At 48.2% G+C, this 6,000-nt stretch overlaps 1 protein-coding gene across 2 annotated transcripts in view; it reads right to left on the reverse strand.

The window, feature by feature from the left end:
- LOC110504230 (alpha-(1,6)-fucosyltransferase) overlaps positions 1–6,000 on the reverse strand; it is a 149,876-nt gene that overhangs the window by 22,014 nt on the left and 121,862 nt on the right. The gene's annotated exons all lie outside the window — the stretch shown is intronic.

The raw sequence follows: 6,000 nt of genomic DNA on the forward strand, positions 1-6,000 counted from the left end.
TCAGTCTGGAATACAGCTAACATCAGTGAGAGTTTTTTTACACTAGGTGTCCAGCCATGTGTGCGTGTGTGTGTACAGTATTGGTGTGTGTGTGTGTGTGTGTGTGTGTGTGTGTGTGTGTGTGTGTGTGTGTGTGTGTGTGTGTGTGTGTACATGTGTCTGTGTGTGCGTAGAGTATATGTGTGTGTGTATGTGTGTGTGTGTGTGTACACAGTATAGATTGTGTGTGTGTGTGTGTGTGTGTGTGTACAGTATAGGTGTGTGTGTCTGTGTGTGTGTGTGTGTGTACAGTATAGGTGTGTGTGTGTACAGTATAGGTGCGTCTGTGTGTCTGTGTGTGTGTGTGTCTGTGTGTGTGTGTGTGTCTGTACAGTATAGGTGTGTGTGTGCCTGTCCTGCTAGGTCAAGGTGAGTGTTGACAGGCTGATTTCCCTGGGGGCTTTGCGTTTGGCTGCGCTCAATCCCACCTCCAAGCGCCAATTTAATGCAATGATCAGAGGTGAGGTATGAGAGTTGACTGTGTGTGTGTGTTTGTGTGTGTGTGTGTGTGTTTATAATGATCAGTGGTGTGTGTGTGTGTGTGTGTGTGTGTGTGTGTGTGTGTGTGTGTGTGTGTGTGTGTCTGTGTGTGTGTGTGTGTGTGTGTTTAAAATAATCAGTGGTAAGGCGTGAGAACAGCCAATGACCGCAAGGCAATTCATTCGGTGGCAGTAGCTATTCATCACCCTACGTCCTGCCGAGAAGAAAGTTAGAGCCACGTGGGGTAAGAGTTCCCCTGGCTGCTCCTCCTCAACAACAAGTAGAAGAGAGAGAAGTAGAGCGGGTCAGTTAAACAAGGGTGAGAGCCTTCTATACACCATATAGAGGACAAGGCCTTCTGAATATCACAACCTCATATAGTGCATGACCTGAAAACACATCAACTGAGTAGGATGACAGTAACTATGAGAGTAACCATGGTGATTGATATTCCCCACCTGTGTCTCCATGGATGCAGCATTGACAGCAGTCTTATCTCAGAAGCCTAGCTGAGAATCAATATATGTCTATAGCAGGCAACTGTGACATGAAATTATGTGTGGCGTTTTGTAATGGCAAACAGCGGGCTTCCCTGTGTGTGTGTGTGTGTGTGTGTGTGTGTGTGTGTGTGTGTGTGTGTGTGTGTGTGTGTGTGTGTGTGTGTGTGTGTGTGTGTGTGTGTGTGTGTGTGTGCGTGCGTCACAATGCCTGACTCATCAGGAATGCACAGCCACAGTACGGAGATGAAACAGGAGGAGGAAAGAAACTGAAATGTCAAATATTTATGTCATTCATGGCTGGTCAAGGATGAAATGAGGTGAAAGTCAGAGAGGAGGAGAGAAAAGGAGGACAGAAGAGGAGGAGAGGAGCGGCTGGGGTTTAGATGAGCAGCCAGCTAATGTATGTCAAAAGGGTTGGGACAAGCCACCCACAGGACAAGCCACCCACAGGACAAGCCATCCACAAGACAAGCCACCCACAGGACAAACCATCCACTCACTCCCATCTTGATACCCCATCATATTCACAGCACTGAACTCTTACTTGAGTACATCAGTGCCTGGCCTCTACGAGTACAAAAAGCTTATATTTGTACATTTCATGATGTAGTGAAGCTCTATAGAGAGCTCTGACATTACTTCCGCTGGAATGGATGGTATGCTGGAAGAGAGGCTGAGATGGGGCGGAGGGAGGATAGAGAGGCTGAGATGGAGAGAAGGGAGGACAGAGAGACTGAGATGGAGAGAAGGGAGGACAGAGAGACTGAGATAGAGAAGAGGGAGGACAGAGAGACTGAGATGGAGAAGAGGGAGGACAGAGAGACTGAGATAGAGAAGAGGGAGGACAGAGAGACTGAGATGGAGAAGAGGGAGGACAGAGAGACTGAGATAGAGAAGAGGGAGGACAGAGAGGCTGAGATGGAGAGAAGGGAGGACAGAGAGACTGAGATGGAGAAGAGGGAGGACAGAGAGGCTGAGATGGAGAGAAGGGAGGACAGAGAGACTGAGATGGAGAGAAGGGAGGACAGAGAGGATGAGTAGAAATACAAGCCACCCTGATTCCTGATGCTAGGAATTCAGGTTATGAATTCAATCATTTAATGAATGGCTGAGAGGGGGAAGAGGAAGGAATCCCAGCAACTTTAAGAGGTTGCTGGGCAGTTTCACCACTGCAGTTACAGTGGCTGTGGATGAATGGAAACTGTAGGTAGGCTGAGTGGTGGGATATGTAGGCTGAGTGGTGGGATATGTAGGCTGAGTGGTGGGATATGTAGGCTGAGTGGTGGGATATGTTGGCTGAGTGGTGGGATATGTAGGCTGAGTTGTGGGATATGTAGGCTGAGTGGTGGGATATGTAGGCTGAGTGGTGGGATACGTAGGCTGAGTGGTGGAATACGTAGGCTGAGTGGTGGGATATGTAGGCTGAGTGGTGGGATATGTAGGCTGAGTGGTGGGATATGTAGGCTGAGTGGTGGGATATGTAGGCTGAGTGGTGGGATATGTAGGCTGAGTGGTGGGATATGTTGGCTGAGTGGTGGGATATGTAGGCTGAGTGGTGGGATATGTAGGCTGAGTGGTGGGATATGTTGGCTGAGTGGTGGGATATGTAGGCTGAGTGGTGGGATATGTAGGCTGAGTGGTGGGATATGTTGGCTGAGTGGTGGGATATGTTGGCTGAGTGGTGGGATATGTAAGCTGAGTGGTGGGATATGTAGGCTGAGTGGTGGGATACGTAGGCTTAGTGGTGGGATTTGTAGGCTGAGGGGTAGGATACGTAGGCTGAGTGGGGGGATACGTAGGCTTAGTGGTGGGATTTGTAGGCTGAGTGGTGGGATACGTACCCTGAGTGGTGGGATTTGTAGGCTGAGTGGTGGGATACGTAGGCTGAGTGGTGGGATACGTAGGCTGAGTGGTGGGATATGTAGGCTGAGTGGTGGGATATATAGGCTGAGTGGTGGGATATGTAAGCTGAGTGGTGGGATATGTAGGCTGAGTGGTGGGATATGTAGGCTGAGTGGTGGGATATGTAGGCTGAGTGGTGGGATATGTTGGCTGAGTGGTGGGATATGTAGGCTGAGTGGTGGGATATGTAGGCTGAGTGGTGGGATATGTTGGCTGAGTGGTGGGATATGTAGGCTGAGTGGTGGGATATGTAGGCTGAGTGGTGGGATATGTAGGCTGAGTGGTGGGATATGTAGGCTGAGTGGTGGGATACGTACCCTGAGTGGTGGGATATGTAGGCTGAGTGGTGGGATACGTACCCTGAGTGGTGGGATATGTAGGCTGAGTGGTGGGATACGTACCCTGAGTGGTGGGATTTGTAGGCTGAGTCGTAGGATACGTAGGCTGAGTGGGGGGATACGTAGGCTGAGTGGTAGGATACGTAGGCTGAGTGGTGGGATACGTACCCTGAGTGGTGGGATATGTAGGCTGAGTGGTAGGATATGTAGGCTGAGTGGTGGGATATGTAGGCTTAGTGGTGGGATTTGTAGGCTGAGTGGTGGGATACGTAGGCTGAGTGGTGGGATATGTAGGCTGAGTGGTGGGATATGTAGGCTGAGTGGTGGGATATGTAGGCTGAGTGGTGGGATATGTTGGCTGAGTGGTGGGATATGTTGGCTGAGTGGTGGGATACGTAGGCTGAGTGGTGGGATATGTAGGCTGAGTGGTGGGATATATAGGCTGAGTGGTGGGATACGTAGGCTGAGTGGTGGGATATGTAGGCTGAGTGGTGGGATATGTTGGCTGAGTGGTGGGATACGTAGGCTGAGTGGTGGGATATGTAGGCTGAGTGGTGGGATATATAGGCTGAGTGGTGGGATATGTAGGCTGAGTGGTGGGATATGTAGGCTGAGTGGTGGGATATGTAGGCTGAGTGGTGGGATTTGTAGGCTGAGTGGTGGGATTTGTAGGCTGAGTGGTGGGATTTGTAGGCTGAGTGGTGGGATATGTAGGCTGAGTGGTGGGATATGTAGGCTGAGTGGTGGGATATGTAGGCTGAGTGGTGGGATATGTAGGCTGAGTGGTGGGATATGTTGGCTGAGTGGTGGGATATGTAGGCTGAGTGGTGGGATATGTAGGCTGAGTGGTGGGATATGTAGGCTGAGTGGTGGGATATGTAGGCTGAGTGGTGGGATATGTTGGCTGAGTATCAGCTTGTGGGAAGGGAAGTGATGACAGCTTTGCACACTCTTGACATTCTTTCAACCAGCTTCATGAGGTATTCACCCGGAAAAGCATTTTCAGGTGACACTAATGGACTTAACGTCTAATACATTAATTTTACTGTCACCATAGCTACAGCAATATGTTTGCTAATGTGTCTGGCTCTAGATATGTTCCTCCGATGTAGTCACACCACCGCCACGAAATAGAAAAGACACTCTATACCCTGCTCAGATGAAGGACAGATAAAAGTCCCTGAAAAATGATCGAAGTGAAGTCTGCAACTCTGACATGCTCCCAGTCCCAACAGTGATTTACATCATGTATGTGTCTAAATAAATCACTGTCAGGAGTATATCAGGGGCAATATTCCAGGCTACAGTCATACACTGCAGCACACACACACACACACACACACACACACACACACACACACACACACACACACACACACACACACACACACACACACACACACACACACACACACACACACACACACACACACACACACTGAGCAGAGTGTTTGTTTTATAAATTCTTCTATGCCTTCCTGAGTAGAATGGTGAGCCACAGGGATAATAAGGTCTGCTGGCTGTGGCAGAGGAAGAAGGAATGTCAACACCTCTGCTAATCATCTGTAGGAGATCTTCTTGGCCAGCCTTCACTTTTCCCCCCTTTTCTCTTTCTCTTCCTCCATTTACCTCATCCCTCCATCGCTACACACAAAGGAAGTCTCATTCTCTCTCTCCATCTCTCCTTCTTTTCCTTCACTCCTCCATTTACACCCTCCCTCCCTACATTGCTGAAGGCAGTCAGGCAGGCAAGACAGCCACTCTGGAGTGAGATAGCCATAACGACCAGTCAGTTATCTTTTATTTCTTATTCAAATCTGGTTAAAGGATTCCTGGTAGAAAACCTCACCTGTTTCACTACTCGGGAAGAATGTTTTGTAATATTTATTGGGAACCTGGTTACTAGTTTTAAATTGAATGGGGTCAAGTTGGGGTACCAAAACAACATACTTCAGCTCCAACAGATGAGCCTAGTGCAAGATTCACAGACAATGAGAACCAGGCAGACACATACAGTACAGCACAGTACAACACCAACTACATAGAGCCATGACTACATGGAACTCTATTCCACATCGGGTAAGTGATGCAAGCAGTAGAATCAGATTTAAAGAAGCTGATAAAAATATACCTTTTGGAACAGCAGGGACTGTGAATAGATACACACATAGGAACAGACACACACATATGTACACACACACTAGCACACGCACTCTACACACACGTACATTGTAATATTGTTGTAAGGTGGTATTATACATTTTGTAGTGTAGATATGTAGTGGTGTAATAATGTTACATGATGTACTGTTTTCTCTTTTGTTTTATATGTAATGTAAGTGTCTTAATGTGTTTGGACCCCAGGAAGAGTAGCTGCTGCCTTGGCAACAGCTAATGGGGATCCATAATAAATACAAAAACAAACTGCCACCCGTCCTCAGACCCTGACCGACTATCACTTATGGCGTTACAGTGAACACACACACTGAGGCTTGGTCACCTGCTGGTAAACACACACACCGCTGTCTTGGTCAAACAGGATTCTAAATCTCCTCCCCTGTCTCTGCATGGTTCTGCCATCACAGTGTCTCTCCACATTCCTCCTCTCTCTAGGGGTCCTACTAGAGCAGCCAGTAGTCTCATTACTGCACTTCCTCAGAGAGATTCTGTACACTGCTGCAGTCTCAGGCTGTGTACCAAATGGCATTCCTTTATAATGCATTACTTTGACCAAAGCCCTAT

Source organism: Oncorhynchus mykiss, chromosome 25 (assembly GCF_013265735.2).
Source record: "Oncorhynchus mykiss isolate Arlee chromosome 25, USDA_OmykA_1.1, whole genome shotgun sequence".
Taxonomy (NCBI): domain Eukaryota; kingdom Metazoa; phylum Chordata; class Actinopteri; order Salmoniformes; family Salmonidae; genus Oncorhynchus; species Oncorhynchus mykiss.